The sequence below is a fragment of the Brassica napus genome, chromosome C6 (assembly GCF_020379485.1).
Source record: "Brassica napus cultivar Da-Ae chromosome C6, Da-Ae, whole genome shotgun sequence".
NCBI classification, from domain to species: Eukaryota; Viridiplantae; Streptophyta; class Magnoliopsida; order Brassicales; family Brassicaceae; genus Brassica; species Brassica napus.
In genome coordinates this window covers 9,416,746-9,437,255 of record NC_063449.1, presented here as the reverse complement: position 1 = coordinate 9,437,255, position 20,510 = coordinate 9,416,746, and the positions used below count along the sequence as shown (strand labels likewise).

The 20,510-nt window shown below is 36.5% G+C and overlaps 2 long non-coding RNA genes across 3 annotated transcripts; one reads left to right on the top strand and one right to left on the bottom strand.

Annotated features, from left to right (window-relative positions):
- Positions 1–3,459: 3,459 nt before the first annotated feature.
- Positions 3,460–5,305, bottom strand: LOC111208512. Its single transcript, XR_002660416.2, has 2 exons — positions 4,380–5,305; positions 3,460–4,028 (listed from the first exon to the last, which is right to left on the bottom strand). It is a non-coding gene; the product is annotated as an uncharacterized LOC111208512 (long non-coding RNA).
- An 88-nt stretch (positions 5,306–5,393) lies between these two features.
- LOC125588740 lies at positions 5,394–13,433 on the top strand. 2 transcript variants are annotated; one of them, XR_007324879.1, is made up of 7 exons: positions 5,394–5,632; positions 5,724–5,896; positions 5,976–6,066; positions 6,157–6,243; positions 6,328–6,393; positions 6,500–6,678; positions 6,866–13,433. It is a non-coding gene; the product is annotated as an uncharacterized LOC125588740 (long non-coding RNA). The 2 variants fall into 2 exon arrangements; XR_007324880.1 differs by having other exon boundaries at positions 5,952–6,066.
- The last annotated feature ends 7,077 nt before the right edge of the window (positions 13,434–20,510 follow it).

Genomic DNA, 20,510 nt, shown 5'->3' with positions numbered 1-20,510 from the left:
AAGATTCTAAGTATTTTATGATATCTAAACACGGCCGACCTTGAGACTTTGGGAGCTTTAAACAATTTTAGTAAAAAGAAATTTAGAACAATTTGAAGGCTATGTTCATATGTATTAACTCAAAAATATTTGGAGGGGGCTCAAAACTAATGTTTGATTTGGCTCTGCTTGATCATTACATCACTAAGCTATATATATGTTTGCTTCTGGGTTAGCTGCGATGATCTTGGGCTTTTCCAGGTCATGTATAGCTTTGCCAACCATTTTATTATCCGGCATTGCAGCCCATTTATCAGCCAAGCCAAAGAGGAGACCGTAGGCAAAAAGGTGAGTCTTGCTTGGCTTCATATCCTCCGGGATAAAAAAGAGATGAGCCAAACAGAATAAACCCGTCCAAATATCAGTTTCGGATTGAAAATACATGAGAAGTGTGGCAAGACCTCCCATAGATTCACCAAAGAGGAAGGCAGGGAGATGCTTATTCACTGTAACTATACATAAAAAAAATTAACTATTCATAAATTAAAAATATTTTATCCTTTTTAAACAATATAATAAATCTAAAACATCTAACATTTGAAAACGGAGACATTATAATTTTGTAAATGACCTTGATTCGTTATTACAAATGACTTCTTACATTATAAACGGAGACATTATAATTTTGCAAATGACTTTGATTCGTTACTACAAATGCCTTCTTACATTTTTTCCTCAATGCTATGATTACCCATAAGGATGAAATGTAATAATATAGGGAATTTTACTAGAATGAGTCAAATTAGTTTAGAAATTGCTAGAATAACTCTTAAAAGTTTAAAATTACCAAAAATATTTTATGGTCGAAAATATCCTTGACTATAGTTATAATCAAAAAGTCATATTACAAAAGTGCCATTTAAAATTATTAAAAAAATTTCGACGGCAGATTTATTTAACGAAAAATAAATTTATCCGAATATAAATCTGTTAAATTAAACTGTTGTAAGATTTATATTTGTTTTGTATTTGGTGGCAGACTTTTCTGTTACCGCAGATGTTTTGAAGCTAGCAGATTTGTGTGGCCGATTTAATATTGTCGATAGATTTATCAATTTTAGTATGTCATATGTTGTAACAGATTTGTTGAAGTCATCAGATTTTTTTTCGAAGTAGTTAGACTTTTGAGACAAATATGTTTGTCGATAATAGACATAAATTTTTATGATAGATTTGTTTACCCGATTTAAATTTGCAATCGACTTTTGTATTCATTTGGTGGCAGATTTTTGAAATTCCCGTCTTTAGCGGCATACTTTTTAAATAAATTTTAATTACTAGAGTGGGACACAATTAGAATTTCTGGCTAAATTCAAATAAATTTCGATTTAACTAAATTGGATCCCGGTTTAGATTGATTGAATTCGTTTTTAATTAATTTTGAAATTTGGTTTAGAGTTATTTTTGGTTTAAATTAATTTAAACCTATTTGGAACCTTGGTTTAATCTAACAGATTACGATCACGTTTTCCCAATGTAGGTTTTATGTTCTTTGTTGTCTTCTTCCTTTTACCTTTCATTCAACAACACGTGGTCCATTTTCATGGTGGTTTACAACTGCATCTTTTAATTCAATCTACTTTCAGGCTTTGGTCATTAGATTTCATTTAGGTTGGTGCTACATTCAGTGGTATACTCTTTGGGCTTGCGTTACTTTTGCACTATGGTATTTGGTGGTACATTACTTTTCATATCAAGATGACGTTTTAGTTTGAAGCAATATTTTGTAAAACTTTATCAATATCATCTAGCCTTTCTGTATCTTTTAATTCAATCTACTTTTCTGTTACCGCAGATGTTTTGAAGCTAGCAGATTTGTGTGGCCGATTTAATATTGTCGATAGATTTATCTATTTTAGTCTGTCATATGTTGTAACCGATTTGTTGAAGTCATCAGATTTTTTCCAAAGTAGTTAGACTTTTGAGACAAATATGTTTGTCGATAATAGACATAAATTTTTATGATAGATTTGTTTACCCGATTTAAATTTGCAATCGACTTTTATATTCATTTGGTGGCAGATTTTTGAAATTCCCGTCTTTAGCGGCATACTTTTTAAATAAATTTTAATTACTAGAGTGGGACACAATTAGAATTTCTGGCTAAATTCAAATAAATTTCGATTTAACTAAATTGGATCCCGGTTTAGATTGATTGAATTCGTTTTTAATTAATTTTGAAATTTGGTTTAGAGTTATTTTTGGTTTAAATTAATTTAAACCTATTTGGAACCTTGGTTTAATCTAATAGATTACGATCACGTTTTCCCAATGTAGTTTTTACGTTCTTTGTCGTCTTCTTCCTTTTACCTTTCATTCAACAACACGTGGTCCATTTTCATGGTGGTTTACAACTGCATCTTTTAATTCAATCTACTTTCAGGCTTTGGTCATTAGATTTCATTTAGGTTGGTGCTACATTCAGTGGTATACTCTTTGGGCTTGCGTTACTTTTGCACTATGGTATTTGGTGGTACATTACTTTTCATATCAAGATGACGTTTTAGTTTGAAGCAATATTTTGTAAAGCTTTATCAATATCATCTAGCCTTTCTGTATCTTTTAATTCAATCTACTTTTCTGTTACCGCAAATGTTTTGAAGCTAGCAGATTTGTGTGGCCGATTTAATATTGTCGATAGATTTATCTATTTTAGTCTGTCATATGTTGTAACCGATTTGTTGAAGTCATCAGATTTTTTTCAAAGTAGTTAGACTTTTGAGACAAATATGTTTGTCGATAATAGACATAAATTTTTATGATAGATTTGTTTACCTGATTTAAATTTGCAATCGACTTTTATATTCATTTGGTGGCAGATTTTTGAAATTCCCGTCTTTAGCGGCATACTTTTTAAATAAATTTTAATTACTAGAGTGGGACACAATTAGAATTTCTGGCTAAATTCAAATAAATTTCGATTTAACTAAATTGGATCCCGGTTTAGATTGATTGAATTCATTTTTAATTAATTTTGAAATTTGGCTTAGAGTTATTTTTGGTTTAAATTAATTTAAACTTATTTGGAACATTGGTTTAATCTAATAGATTACGATCACGTTTTCCCAATGTAGGTTTTACGTTCTTTGTGGTCTTCTTCCTTTTACCTTTCATTCAACAACACGTGGTCCATTTTCATGGTGGTTTACAACTGCATCTTTTAATTCAATCTACTTTCAGGCTTTGGTCATTAGATTTCATTTAGGTTGGTGCTACATTTAGTGGTATACTCTTTGGGGTTGCGTTACTTTTGCACTATGGTATTTTGTAAAGCTTTATCAATATTTTGTAAAGCTTTATCAATATCATCTAGCCTTTTTGTATCTTTTAACTAATCAAGATGCCATATCTGATGAATTATAATCGATCAATGCAACCAGTAAATCATACTTGTACTACAAATACTAAAACAAAATCATCCAAGTTATACATCATAAGACAAGTAGTGAAATAAATCATCCATGTTACACGTCCTACAACATTTAAATTATAACTATCATCACTCGGTTCTCCCGAGTCCAATTTCTGCAAATAGGTGAAATGACTTGTAGCTCTTTCAATGTAGGTCCTTCCGAAGCCGGAGCTTCCATCTCCAGCCAAAAACTTTCATGCTTCACATCCCAAATCTCACCCTTGTCAAAAGAATCACAATTTAGTCCTGTAATCTCTCCAAACTCATACAGAGAGAACCGCAGCGGCATACTCTATCAAGGACCACATCTCATGACTGCTCTCGATGGCCATTTGATTGACGAGAAAATGGTGAACGCAAGAAGCAAACCAAGTGTATTCCAACTCTTTCAGCTTCACAATCACTCCTACAGCTGATTCCCTCAAGTCAGACGTAACATCATCCCCAACAGCTTCTAGCACCGTTTGAATGTTGGCCAAGAAACAACTATGGTTCATGCTCCTACTCTAAATTGGGATTTTTCCAACATCATACATACGACGAGGATACTTTCATTCACCCGAAGAAGAAGCCATACCTGAAAAAAAAAATTGGAAACAAAGAAATGAAACCAACAATGTTTTAATTTTCACTTGATGTAAAAAGTACTATCACCAAACGGAAAATGAAGTTTTCAATGAATCAGAAGATTAGAACTTTGCAGTTTTTTAAAAAAAAGGAATTGGACACAGAGAAATCGTATACAACCCTTGATGTTTTAATTTTCACTCGATTAACATAGATTTCGTACTAAAATACATTAGTTTATAGAGAAACAGAGAAAACCCATATCAATTTTTCGAAATTGGGAATTAGGGTTTTAAATTTTAACATGCAATCAATCAATCTATGCTAAAAAGAACTTGAAATAGCATAGATTATGTCTTACAGATTCAAGTAACTCGATTTATGGTGGAGGACCGAGGGGAAATCGAGTTATTCTTCCTCGCCGATGACCGAGACGAACTCGATGGAAGTGTGGAGGAAAACAGAGATGAAGACGATTTACGGTGGAGTGGTTGTCGGGGATAGAAGTGATGGAGGTTGAGTTTCTAGACCAATCAAAGAGATGGAGGTGTGGGAGATTGAGATGGAGATGAAGATGGAGATGGAGATGGAGATGGAGGTTTGGGTCTGCGTGAGTGAGGAGAAAGATCTGTGATGTTAATTTCTTTTTTTTCTTTATATTAAAATGTATTTTATTAATTATATTAGTAAATTTGTGGTTAATATTTAGAAGGGTGGGGGGTTTTTGGTAATTTTGGTTATTCTGCCATTTATTCTAGTAATTACAAAATTATAAGAGTCATTATAGTATTTAAGGGAATGATAAGAGTCATTCTAAGTAATTTCTCAATAATAATATATGATTAAATTTATACATACAAAAATGAGAGGAATAAATGATTGATTTCTTCGGCTCACCTCACCACTACGCATTTAGTGAAGAGAGGCTGTCATGCTGTAAAGCGTTAAATTGAAACACATTCAATGGAACAAATTGATCCAGTAAAACAAAATTTCATTGATGATAAGAAGAAGCCGTTAAAAAAGGAGAAAAGCATCGAAACAACGCGAAGAAAGGCTGGAGAAAATATAGCCGTTGGAGACAGGAGCCAAAAGCAGTAAAAAGAAAAAGAAAAAAATCGTTATTCAAAATCTGACCGTTGTGATATTAGTATATACAATATATACTCGTCCCTTGTCCCTTTTTTTTAATTCAGATTACAAAATACATTCCCTCTGAAAAGAAGGAACCAAGAAAGTTCCACCTCTCTCTCTCTCTCTCTCTCTCTCTCTCTCCCTCTCCCTCTCCCTCTCTCTCTCTCTCTCTCTCTCTCTCTCTCTCTCTCTCTCTCTCTCTCTCTCTCTCTCTCTCTCTCTCTCTCTCTCTCTCTCTCTCTCTCTCTCTCTCTCTCTCTCTCTCTCTCTCTCTCTCTCTCTCTCTCTCTCTCTCTCTCTCTCTCTCTCTCTCTCTCTCTCTCTCTCTCTCTTTCCTAGTAGCTCTTTGATTCGATCTGATAAATATATCATGGAAGGAACAACTGAGATGGTTGACCAGACGTACGAGTTCTTGGCTCCTGTGATGGTTCGATGGAAGACGTACAACTGCTACTCCTTTGATCACACAGCAGTTCCAAGGTTCTTTATTTTTATCTTTCTTTTGGGAGTTTTATAATAAGATGAGAGGCTGTTGTTCTAAATACTCTTTCTTCTTTTGTTCATTCAACAGGGACAAAAACAAAACGCCTAAGCAGATAGAAGAAAACAAGGAGAACATTCCTCCTCCTAACCACCACTGCAGTCATCTCATGAACCGTAAGAAGCAGCAAACTGCTAGAAAGATAGCTGAGGAATCCATCTGCAGTTTGGCCTAAAGGAACTAATCAGAAAATTGTGAAAAAGGTACACGCTAATAAACATTTCCATACCCGAATCTGGTTTCACGTTCCTTTAGTAGTCGTTTTGTTATGCCTCCTTGCAGGGAAACGAGTCCCCAGAACATAGCTCTGGCACTACCACTCTGATGATGGAAAATCAAAAAGCAAAAGCTAGATGATGGAGAATCAAGACAGGTGAGCCAAGTTTTTTAATAGCAAGCAAGCTTAACTTACATATTTCACTGCATTGACTGAAACTGTTTCCTCATCATTTTTTTTTTGTAGATACTAAATCCAAAACCAACAACTCCTGCTCCCGTTAACACCCGTTTCAACCTATGCCCTTTAGTCACTCCGAAGGAGAACAGAAAGGTACGTTCTGCTTCACGGATGCTTATATAAGTTGTCTTTTAAAAAAACCTGGTTCTCAGCTCTTTATGTTCGTTCACTCGTTAGGTTTATTTATGTCCGTGAGCAAGAAGAGCAGGCGAGACTTGTCATGCCAACACTTGTCTTCCACAGGTAAAACTCTTGATAGTTTCTCTGACTCTGTTCTCTCTTACTCTTCATCGATTTTTTGTATTCGTTTCTGGTTTTTGACTGGATTTATATTTTCGATTTAGTGCAGGGGACATAGGTTTACGGATCAGGAAGTTGAGCCAGATGCTTGTGTTGCGGTGAAGGATTGGTGGTTCAACACTGGATTCCACCTTGCATATGATATACAATCCATTTCTTTCACCTCTTCCATTCCATTCATATGAAGAGACCATTGAAAAATCTTGAGGTTGCTCACTTGCTCATCAGGTTCGACTTTTCTAGCTTCTGATGCGTAGTTGCTAAGTCTTTATATATATATATACTAGGGGCGGTCTGCGCTACTCACGAGATATACTTTATGTTTAATGAATGTAACTATGCAATTGTACTTATTTATCGAATTTACTAATATTTATTTATTTATTTATTTATTTATTTATTTTTTTTTTGACAGCAAACATTTACAGACTCATGTAGACTCTGTAAACCAAGGTGGTAAAACTACATCCATGTGCACGACGAAAGACAGTTGTTGCCGAGCACTCCGTGCCAAGCTATCCGCCCTTTTGTTCTCCGTCCTAGGAACATGAACAATTTCTGAGTTGACAAAACTTTGTCGCAAAGTCTTGATATCTTCCAGGTAGCTTTCAAATGCTGGCCATTCCTCTGGTTCCGAAACCATCTTCACCAGTTGAGAACAATCCGTTGCAAACGTAACCTGAAACTGCCTTAAATTTTGCATACATTCCATCGTCCAAATCAATGCCTCCATCTCCGAATGAAGAGGTGAGAGGGATGCCCTTACATTTCGTGCTCCCAATAAGCCATCAAACCCTGGCAGCGTGCTACGCCATCCTTGTCCTGAAAAAAAATCCTTATCTTTCCAAGAACCATCCGTGAAACACCATCGTCCTATGGTCCCTATATCAGGCCGTACTTGTACTTCCTGTACCAATCTATGATCTTTAATAACTTGTGCCTCAGCCCACAATGTTGATTCCACTTCTGCCAATCTCAGCATGTCTCTTGGGTCCATATCTAAATTACTGAACACTTTGTTGTTCCGACCCTTCCAAATATACCATAATATCCATGCAAACTGGTGATCCACCATTTTTGGATTAAGTCTCCAGAATAGATGATCCATATTAGCAAAAAGAGAGCCAATTGGGAAAATGTTTGGATTTGATGGGATTTTGGATAATGCCCACACTTGACGTGCTGGAGGACATTAAAAAAACACATGGTTTATTGATTCCTCCGGAGCTCCGCACCTGGCACAGCAGGTGTCTCCTTGCATCCCTCGTGCTTTTAATGTTTTCGTCACCGCTATACAACCAGATACCAGCTGCCAAAGAAAGTGTTTTAGCTTCGGAGGACACCTCACCTTCCAACAGTATGCCTTAAGGATATCCACATTAGGGCCATAAAAATCAGGTGGTTTCTCCTTGTCAGGATAAATCCTTTTTACCTGATATCCTGATTGTACCGTATATTTTCCATTTTTTGTGAAATGCCATCCATTCCTATCTGCCAACTGATTTCTGCCCAATGGTATACTCTCAATTATTTTTGCATCTTGTGGATCCACCAAGTCCCTAATTGCCTGTACATTCCATGTGCGTGATTCTTGATTAATGAAATAATCTACAGTGAGGTCCGGGTAACTATTATGTAGGTTTTTGTTGGCTGGTCTCGGGCGAGTGGATGAGAGCCAAGGGTCATTCCATACTGAAATAGATGATCCTGTTCCTACCCTTTTAATTAGTCCTTTATAAACCAGAGATCTAGCAGAAGTAATACTCCTCCAGCCATATGACGGGGAGTATGAGCGAATCGGTTCCAGGGGTGAAGAATTCCTGTAATACCGTCCTTTGAAGACTCGAGCAAAGAGGGAATTTGGCTTCTCGATCAGCCGCCACAACTGTTTCCCAAGCATTGCCGTATTAAAATCAGTCAAATCCTTAAAACCCAACCCACCATTGTCTTTATGGGCACATACTTTATCCCATGATTTCCAATGCATACCTCTTGTGCTACCTCCTGGGCTCCACCAAAATTGGGCGACTGCACCTGTGAGCTTCTTCACTGTAGTTTTCGGCAACCGGTACACAGACATCACATGGTTTGGCAAAGCCGTAATCACTGATTTAATGATCACCTCTTTTCCACCCTTGGTAAAAAAACGAAAGGTCCATCCATTAACCCTACTATTCAGCTGTTCTTGTACAAAGCCAAACACTTGTACTTTAGAGCCACCTAGACTTTCCGGTAGTCCTAAATAAGATCTCATTCCACCTAAATTCTGGATTCCCAAAATATCCCTCAATTCTTGACGGCTAGCCTCTTCAATCTTATGTCCAAATTGAATGGAAGATTTCTGAAAATTAATTTGTTGCCCTGAGACAGTTTCGTATTCCTTTAGAATCCTGAGAATAGTCTGACACTCCTCCTTTTTTTCCTTGCAGAAAAACAAACTATCATCTGCAAATAACAAATGAGAGATTGCAGGGCAAGCTCTTGCCACTTTCATACCAGTTAAATGTTTCATCCGCTCTGCCTTTTTAATATTTGAAATTAATGCCTCCGTACACATAATAAATAAATAAGGGGATAAGGGATCCCCTTGCCGTAAACCTCGCTGGGGGGTTATAAGACCCCGAGGTTGCCCATTTATAAGAACCCTGTATTGGACTGAGGAAATACATTCGCGCATTAATTTGATCCAGTGAGAATCAAAACCCATTTTGTAAAGGAGAGCCTCATTGAAGTTCCACTCTATCCGATCATAAGCCTTGCTCATATCTGTTTTAATTGCCATAAAATTATTCTGACAAGACTTATTGGCTCTCAAACCATGAAACATTTCCTGTGCAATAAGAATATTATCCGAAATTAGCCTTCCTGCCACAAAAGCCGATTGTGTTTCCGAAATTAGTCTGGGAAGACAACTTTTCAATCTTTGACACAAAACTTTCTATATAATCTTGTAGCCAACATTACAAAGACTTATCGGCCTTAGTTCCGTCATCCTTGTCGGCCTCTCCCCTTTTGGTATCATACAAATATTAGTTAAATTCATCCTTGGATCCAGATCGCCTGTAATCAAAAAATTATTCACCAGCTCCACCACATCTGTTTTAATAACATGCCAAGAATGTTGAAAAAAGAGAGCCGTCATCCCATCCGGCCCTGGCGCTTTTTCCGGATGCATCATAAATAGTGCTTGTCTGACTTCTTCCTCTGTTGCTAACCGTAGTAGCATTTGATTCATCTGTGGAGAAATTGTTGGTCCTATCTCTTCCAGAAAACTATCAAACTCAGTAGGATTAGAAGAATGAAACAAACCCTCAAAGTAATTTACCGCCACATTTTCAACACCATTCTCATCTGTAATCCATTTACCCGTATCATCATGAAGGCCGACTATTTTATTTCGAATGCGTCGTTGCTTTGTCAAAGCATGATAAAATTTTGTGTTAAGATCCCCGGATGAATGCCACATATTCCGACTCTTCTGATGCCAATACTCTTCCTCATCCTTATACGCCTCTTGTAATTTCCTGGAAATCTCAATAATCTCCTCTTGTGATCTGTTGTTATCTGTTTGTACCTCCTCCAGAGCTTGTTGAAGATTATGAATTTTTTCCTTTCCATATGGTTGATTTTCCTTCCGCCAAGATGATATCTCATGTCGGCAGTTACTAATTTTAGTAACAAAATCCTCTGATTGACCTGTTCTGGATTCTGTCCAGCCCGATACAATTGACTCCATTAGCCCCTCTTGGCCTAACCACCTTTTATCAAACCTAAATTGTCCCCTTCTTCTCTTTGATGATCTGTCTTCCAAAAAAGCAATCACAGGGCGATGATCCGATCCCACCATCCTCAAGTATTCTGTATAAGAAACTGGAAACAGTGTGTGCCATTCTTCATTAGCTAAGGCTCGATCCAATCTGCATCTGACCATCACCGTTCCTTTCCCTTTGCCTCTCCGGCCTTGCCATGACAATTTATTACCTCGAGCTGGGAATTCCAATAACCCACTATTTCGTATCATATTATTAAAAGGAATAAAAGATGTTGCACATCGTAAAGAACCCCCATCCTTTTCATGATTCCCAATAATCTCATTTAGATCTCCTATAATAAACCAAGGATCCGACCTGGATAACCCATACCGGGTTAATCGCTCCCAAACTTGTTCCCTTAGTTTCTGATCCGGTTCACCATATACAAATGTAAGGAAAACTTGTTTCCCTTTGACCACAGCCTCAATCATTCTATTACTTGAATATAAAATTTTAACTTGGAACTCATTGTTATAATAGAGAGCTAAACCACCACTTCTCCCAATTGGATCCATCGTAGCCAGATTGTCATAACCAAAGTGAAATTGAAATCCTTGTACTAAACCAAAATCCTGTTTCGTTTCTGATAAAAATAAAAAATCTGGTTTGTTTTTATGCCATATTTCCCGGAGATAACTCTTTGTCCAGTGACTTCCAAGACCTCTGCAATTCCAACTTAATATTTTCATATATAAAGAGACTGATTTTGCCCTTTCGAGCGAGAGGACTGGAGTTTAATGATACTCAACAGTCTTATAATACCAGGTGCCTGGAAACCATAAATCCCGTACTCAAACCCATTAAGTGTATCACTAGACCCATCAGGATCATGATCACACCACCGAAACCCATCTTTCCAAATTGCCGATGACTCCTTGCCGTCATTCCATAAACCCATCAAAACAAGATACATATTATATATATTTAAACCATTACAGTTCTCTCTTAAAAATACCAATAGTTCATATAAATGTGCAAGATTTATCAATCGCTTAGCGAACCAGCTATTTTGATAAAACATACCATTAGACCCGTAAGACCATTTCAGTGCATTTAAACTAGCAACTAAGCCTACCATAAACATCCCATTAGTTAATTCATATAAAACACAAAGGGTACACAATACTATATATAACCCTCTAACTTGACTTAAGGATGAACCCCATCTCCTCGATCTCAAACAAATTTGCACCATGATACCTAAAATCATAGTCGCCAATGATCCCAAAGCCTCCATAGTTCCGTACCAAACCAAGGCCAATACCATATATAATAGACTCGTTATAAGCCGACTCCCACAACCATATCTCCAATCCAAAGAATCCACACTCACACCACATAACATACGTAACAATACACATACGCATACAGCAAGAAAACACCACCACAAACTTAAAATTCCAATTTTATTCCATATCTTAATAAAAGCCACAATAATCATCACAATTTCCTCTTTCCCCACCGTCATTATCGAAACTAATATAAATAGGTCTTGATCCATAATCTTAAAACTTGAGGTTCGTTGACTTCGGGTTTGAAGGCCCCTTTCTTTCTAACGGTTTACCACCATCACCCTGACGAATTCCCACCTTAGCTACAGCACGTTTGCGTGGAGAGAGAAGCGAGCTTGCCATCCTCATCTTGTTGCTACCCGCTGTGCTGGGTTTGAGCAGCCTCCTGCGATTACTCTGTCTCGTCGCCATGTCATCTGCTACCGTTGCGTTGTTGCCATCACCACTCACCAGTTCCTCTTGCCCATCAACCTCAGCCAGTTGCTCAGCTTCCTCCTCCGAGAGAGTCTGAAACTCATCCTCTACCTCCACATCCTCACCATTCTCCAATATGGAAGCATGAATAGCCTCTATTTCCATATCAATGTCAGCTGCTATGTCCTCTTGTTGCCCCATCACTCCCTTGAGCTTGATTAAACCCATCTCCTCCTCAGTAGTGTCAATTATCGCCTCTGATCCTTCCGCCTGCGTCTTAGCTAGTTCAAGTTGAAACTCGTCAGTCGCTGCATCATCACCAGTACCCTTGATCTCCCCTTCTTCCCTAACTGCGGAAACTGGAGTCCTCTGACCATGAGAATCTCTTGGTTGATGCGAAGAAGGTCTAGCACGTATCTCTTGATCACCAACTCCCCCACGTGTGCCTCCACTTCTCCCCTCATCCCTCCGCGTGTTTCTGTATCGAGAGCCCTCACCATCTCCTCTATAACTTCCATAGTAGGTAGAAGGCTTCCTAGATCCCTTCTCAGCTACCTTGACCCACTTAGAGTCCACCACATCAACCGCCTTTCCCTTTCCTTTCCCATAGTTTTCCCGGTTGTCTCTTTCTTTGTTCTGTTGACCCGGTTGCCCGTTGATGACCGCACCCTTATAACTACGAGCTCGATCCTCATGTTTCGTACCATCTGTCCACGCTCCATTGCCTTCTCTAAGCTCCCTTCTTCTCTCTGGGCTCGACTTTAAATTATTGTCGTCTAAAGGACATAGCTCCTCCTTGTGACAAAGACTAGCACATAGCTTGCAGTGCCCGAATAAATTTTCATAGCGCAGAAAGACTGCCGCTTCCTCATTATCATAGTACTCTCCTCCTTTGAAATCCACCATCGTCTCCAGACACAGCTCCTCTACTTGAACTCTGTTATACTTCACATCAACCGCAACTACTCTCAATCCCCGCAGATACCAAAACACCCAAACCTCGGTAAGGTAAAACAGCCCCATCTCCAGAAGGTATGAAGAGGAAAGAAAAGAATCACGATCTAAATTACAACCTGTAAAGATCCTGAGATCAATCTCTATTGCGTCCAGACTCCACCGCCCTTGGACCCAGATCTTCAATTTCCTTAAAATCCGACAGTTCCTCTTTCCGATTCCCGGGTCTCTCCCAAATCGGACCAAATAAAAGCCTTGATTCCCATAATCCTTGTTGTGATCACCATAGATCGAGTCCACCCAATCCCCTGCTCGAATTCCCGGATTCCATCTTCGTAAAATCATCAAACCCTAGTCGCCAATATCATCACCGTGGCTGTATATGCTTTTTAATATTTATTTATTTATAATTGCTTAGTTAGACAATGTGGAATAAAATAGTCAAATTACTGTGACAAAAATTGCTGTAGGTAACCAATATTATCTAAATAAACAACTACAATTTTCTAAATAAATGTTATTTATTATTTTTAGAATATGATTTTAACATTTATTTCTTTATATATAGTATATATTTAGAAAACTGACTATAATGAAATTAATAAATAATCACAAAATATTTATGTTTCTAGTGGTTTTTCCACGCTACACGCTGGATGTTGGTTAATTATGTAGCACAATGTTTGATTTGAAAGTCTAATTGTTTATTGTAAGTTCTAGTATTAGATATTGCTTAATTTCTACACACTCAACGATTTCTCAGTTGTGTTTATCTGGTTTTATTTGTTTTAATTAAGTGTTTTGTTAATATTTTTTTCTTTTAATGAATTTTTATATCATATGAGAATCATTATTGGGTAATTGCTCTTATTTATTTTTCATGACCAGTTGAAATTTTTGAAGGTAAAATTTTTATTTGTTTCAACCTTCCTTTCGTTGAGTCAAATTAACTTTTTAATATAATTGTTAAAATAGTTTAAGGTTGTAGTATATTTTTAATTTTTACGGGTTAGATTTTTAAACTATTTATTTTACGTTAGGTTATCTATTTTTATTTATACCTTATATGTTTTTGGTCAAATTATTTTATATTGAGTCTCTGTTTAAACTATATAAATATATATATTTTTAAAACTGTTTATACTGTACAACTTTAGTTTCGTTGTTTTATTTTATGATACAATCCATTTCTTTCACTGTTCCATTCATATGAAGAGACCATTGAAAAATCTTGAGGTTGCTCACTTGCTCATCAGGTTCGACTTTTCTAGCTTCTGATGCGTATTTGCTAAATCTTTATATATATATACTAGGGTCGGTCCGCGCTACGCGCGGGATATACTTTATGTTTGATGAATGTAACTATGCAATTGTACTTATTTATTGAATTTACTGATATTTATTTGTTTATAATTGTTTATTTAGACAATGTGGAATAAAATAGTCAAATTACTGTGACAAAAAGTATACATTATTGATTCATTTATATACTACTATATTTGTAGGTTAGGTAACAATATTATCTAAATAAACAACTACAATTTTCTAAATAAATGTTATTTATTATTTTTAGAATATGATTTTAACATTTATTTCTTTATGTTATAAACGTGAAAAGAAGGTAAAAAGCAAATGTCAATAATACGCGCACCGAAGATCGACAAAACGATATGAACGTAAATTATGTGGATTCCACCGTCACTATGCACACACAATAGTTTTATATTTTTACTTCTATATATACGAACGTTTTCGTTCGATTGTAACACTCTTCCTCCTTTTATAGTAAAATTCTCTCTCTCGATATTCATCTTATATAAGTGTTATTTCCTTCATCTGATAAGTTATTTTATAACACGTTATCAGCACGATCACTCTGCGATTTGGTAAAATTTATATGTATCATATATACCCTACTATAATGGCCGTTATACCGCCAATATTACTATTTGTTATTTATAGTGGTTGTTTTAATTTATTATCATTTACCTATATTAATGCTGGCGGTATGTCGCCCCGTTAATAATAAACTTTGATTGTTAAATACACTATAATTATTGGCTTGGATGTGCCGCCGCATAATTTATTTAATGCTATAATTTTTCTAATACTATAATACGATTGATATTTATTTATTTATTATATTATGGTTATTATATAAATGTTTGGTCACCTATATAAAATATTATGAAATTTACGGAATTTGGTTGACTTTCATTATTGCAATATTTTTAGATTGATTTTCGTTCATACGATTTAATCCCAGCTGTCACAAAGAAAATTTTCAAAATTTTTACCTTTCTCAAACGACTATAAACAGTGTTTTCATCTATAAATATACTCATTCTTCACCCATTTACTTCATCCAAAACATTTCATCTTCTCTCGAATATTTTCAAACCGCCCCATTCCGGTTTTTCATTGCAAGAAAGATGATTTGCATATTTTTGGTTTTATGTGCAATTCTAATTTTTGCCTCTATATACGGTCTTATTATTGAAGAATTTACGCTTGAAAAATTTACGCTTAATGTTGGTTTACTTTTCTATGCGCTGTTTCTCCTCGTAATTGCATGTACTATTAATATAAATGGTTCATTTAAAAATTACGAAATTCTAATAAAATTTAATATTTGGCGTTTTAGAAATACAAATGGCAAGAATTGAACATCTTCAATTTTCGGCTCCCAAAATAACTGGCGAAAACTATGTCGGATGGGTCACAAACGTGAAACCATATCTGGTGATGAAAAAGTTAACCGAAACGATTATAATCGGTAACAAATTGCCGCATGAGCATAAGGTTGAAGCGATAATTTTTCTAAAGAAACACCTCGATGAGAACGTCACTCATGACTATGTGAGCATAGAAGACCCAGCTGAACTTTGGCAAGATTTAAAAGAAAGGTTCGATAACCAGAAAGAAGTCCTGAGGTTCTAAGATTTTCAAAAGGTTGAGGAATACAATTCCGTTGTCCTGAGGATAGTTTCACTCCTTAAATATTGTGGTAACCCTGTCTCTGAGGCAGAAATGATGAATAAAATGTACAACACTTTCCACAAACAGCTTCACTTCCTGCCCGAAATTTACAGAAAATGCGGGCACACGAGATTTTCTGAATTGATGGTTGCGCTCATGTTGGCTGAAAAGAACAACGAGCTCTTGATCAAAAACCACAATTCCCGAAGTGAATGCTACAGGAGCCAAAGTATTTCCTGAAGTGAATGCTACGGCGGTAGTAAAATCGGAAAGGAGAAACCAGACAAACCGAGATCGTGGTCGCCTTCAACAACAAACGTGGGAAAACTTACAATCCCAAATGGAAGGGATCTAACAAGTGGGTTAGATCCGAACAAGTTTCTAAGGGTAAAGAAACTCAAGAGGATACCACCCAGAAGCGTGAAACAGTGTGTTACAGATGTGGCTGTAAAGGACATTGGTCCCGTACCTGTCATACTCCTACACATCTCTGTAAGTTATATCAAGAGTCCACGAAAAGAAAAGCTAAAGAAGTGAACCTCACTGAAAACTTTGAAGGGACATCGTACCTCGATGCCTCCGACTTCGCAAATGAGCATGTCTAGATTACTCCTGAAGAGAACCAAAATACTTATAATAAGACTATTGAATAGTCTTCAGTATTGTCATGTATAATTATTACATTTCCTGACTTAATTGAATAATTATGTTTTTAACCTCGACTTAATGTATAATTATTGTGTGTTTTTCTATATGATTATTAAATGAATAAATTTCATGTTTAACTTTTTATTAATGTTTATGACAATTATAGAAATGGATCATAATGCTCATGGAACAAAATTCAAGAAACGGATTCGTGAAATATGTATACCATACTGGAACAACGCACACTATTCTAAGACAAAAAAGAGATATTTCTCTAATATAAAACCGACAAGGATTATCGTCAAAACAATATCAGGTCCTGCAGACATGATTGAAGGAACTGGTGGCAAACTTTACGTTGCTGAATGGAACAAAATTTTCCATAAATAATGTTCTATATTCTCCGAGTTCTAAAAGGAATTTGTTGAGTTTTAAAGATATATATCTTCACGGATATGATACTCAGTCTGCAACTGAGGATGGAAAGAAATACATGTATGTAACTTCTAAGAAATGTGGCAGAAAACACATATTGGAAAAGTTTCCAGAACTTCCTTCGGGACAACATCATACTTATATCGATGAGATCGAATCAAATCTTGTAGTAAAACGGAACCCAGAAGAGTTCACATTATGGCATGATCGCCTCGGCCACCCAGGCACTACAATGATGCGTAAAATCATAGAAAGTTCACATGGGCATTCACTGAAAATCCAGGAGATTTCTCAAGGGAATAAAATGACATGTGTTGCATGTTCTCTAGGAAAATTGATCGTAAGGCCATCGCCAACCAAAATCGATAAAGAATCACCAAAGTTCCTTGAAAGAATTCAAGGCGATATATGTGGACATATACACCCACCTTGTGGACCATTCCACTATTTTAGGTTATTAATTGACGCATCCAGTAGATGGTCACACGTTTGTCTATTATCATCTCGAAATGTGGCATTTGTGAGATTTCTAACTCAGATAATCAAACTACGAGCACTGCGAGCACAATTTCCTAATTACACTATTAAAAGAGTTAGACTAGACAACGCTGGTGAATTCACATCCCAAGCATTCAATTACTATTGTATGGTAACGGGAATTGAAGTTGAACATTATGTTGCTCATGTTCATATGCAAAATGGTTTGGCTGAATCTTTAATTAAGCGTCTGTAATTGATTGCAAGACCATTGATCATGAGATCAAACTTCCAACCTCTATATGGGGACATGCTATTTGCCTGCAGAAGCACTCATTCGGATCAGACCGAGCGCATACCATAAGTATTCCCCACTACAGTTAGCGTTGGGTCGAGAACCAAACATTTCCCACTTTAAAATATTTGGTTGTGCGGTATATGTGCCTGTAGCGCCACCACAACGTACAAAGATGAGACCAAAAATGAGATTGGGAATATATGTTGGTTGTGATTCTCCATCAGTTATACGATATCTAGAACCACAGACTGGTGACGTCTTTACGACACGTTTCGCCGATTGTCATTTTGATGAGAAAGTATTCCTAGTTCTAGGGGGAGAAAACAAAAATGTAGAAAATGATATTAAATGGAGTGTACCTTCGTTACTATATCTTGATCCTCCCAATAAAGAGTCTGAACTAGAAGTTCGACGAATCATGCATTTACAGAGTATAGCTAATCAGCTACCTGATGCATTTGCGGATACTAAGACGATATCTAAATCTCATATACCAGCCGTGAATACTCCTGCTTGTATCAAAATATCAAATGACCAAGGAAAAGAAGACGATACACGAGAGTCTAAAACACGCTTGAAGCATGGCAGGCCTGCTGGTTCTAAGAATAAAAATCCTAGAAAAAAAAAGGATGCCGAGATAAAAGACACACCCAAAATAGCAGAAAGTATTTTGGAAGAAACAAATGATGAGAACACTGACAAAGTAGAGCATCATGAGTCAGAAAGGAATCATGAGATCTCTATCAACTACATCTATAATAAGAAGATATGGAATAGAAATGAACATGATGATGTTGATGATGCTTTCTCATATATTGTGTCAAGTGAAATAAATGAAGAAATCGATGATCCAGAACCAAAATCTTTCTATGAGTGTCAAAAGAGACATGATTGGAAACAATGGAAAGATGCGATACAAGCCGAACTTGATTCGCTTAATAAACGAGAATTATTTGGATCTATTGTACTCACACCTGCAGATGTGAGACCAGTTGGGGTACAAATGTGTTTTCTTTTGAAAGCGAAATGAGAAAAATGAGATTACGAGATACAAAGATCGTCTAGTGGCACAAGGTTTTTCCGAAAATGTTATAAAATAACTTATAATTTTATAGTACTAAGAAATTTAAATAAGGGTAAAATTTTGTACCCGCAGGAAGGAAATAACACTTATATAAGATGAATATCGAGAGGGAGAATTTTACTATAAAAGGAGGAAGAAAAGTGTGTTACAATCGAACGAAAACGTTCGTATACATAGAAGTAAAAAGATAAAATTATTGTGCGTGCATAGTGACAGTGGGGTCCACATAATTTACGTTCATATCGTCTTGTTAATCTTCGATGCGCGTATTATTAACTTTTGCTTTTCACCTTCTTTTCACGTTTATAACACTCCCCCTTGGAGAACAGTGTCACTATTGCTTATTGCTTTGACGTACTTGTTGCCTCGCTAAAAACCTTTCTAGAAAAATCCAAAGGAAAAAATGATAGTTAGGTAAAAAGTGTACAACTATGTAAGCTCCCCCTCGAATGAGCAGTCATAGATTCTTCTGATGACGCATTCCAATGTTATGGACATGTTTTCTGAATACTGAGGTAGGACAGAGGAAGTGATTTTGTGAAGAGGTCAGCTGCATTGTCGCATGATCGGACATATCTCACTTCAATCTATTTCTTCTTCTCAAGCTCTTGAGTATATGAAAAGAACTTCGGATGTATATGTTTTGTTCTATCGCTTCTGATATATCCTTCCTTCGTTTGAGCAACACATGCCGCATTATCTTCATTTAGAATAGTTGGCTCTATATTTCGTCAATCCCACTGTTTGAACAGATGTGTCAGCTTATTGATCTTAGCCATACACATTCTCTACTTGCTTCATGGAGTGCAATGATCTCAGCATTATTTGAAGAAGTAGTCACGAGCGTTTGTTTCTGAGAACGCCAAGATATAGCAGTGCCTCCGATCGTGAAAACATATCCAGTTTGCGATCAGGCTTTGTGTGGATCTGAAAGATATCATGCATCTGCAAAACCAACCATTTGACATTTTGAATCCTTAGGGTAAAACAAGCCCAAATCAACGGTCCCTTGAAGGTAACGAAAGATATGTTTAATTCCACTCCAATGTCTTCGAGTTGGAGATGAGCTGAATCTTGCCAAAAGATTTACAGCAAATGATATATCAGGCCGTGTACAATTTGCAAGGTACACCAGCGCTCCAATTGCACTTAGATATGGTACTTCCGGACCAAGTATCTATTTTTCTCCTCATGTGGTCGAAATGGATCACTTTCAATATTAAGTGACCTAACGACCATCTGGGTGCTAAGAGGAGTTGATTTATCCACGTTAAATCGTTTCAACACTCTTTTAGTGTATGTGGATTGATGCACAAATATACCATTTTGTGAATGCTCTATTTGTAGGCCAAGACAATACTGTGTATGTCCAAGATCTTTCATCTCAAATTCTCATCTGAGATAGTCTGATGTCTTTTGTATTTCCTTTTGAGTTCCGATAATGTTAAGATCATCAACATATACTGCGATTATTACAAATCCGGATATTGTTTTCTTGATGGAGACACATGGGCATATAGTGAATGATCATTCACATATCCTTCGATCACTGAGACGATTATACCACATACGTCCAGATTGCTTTAACCGTATAATGATCTTTGCAATTTTATTGCACATAATTCTTTAGGTTTGGAACTTAATGCTTCTGGCATTTTAAATGCATC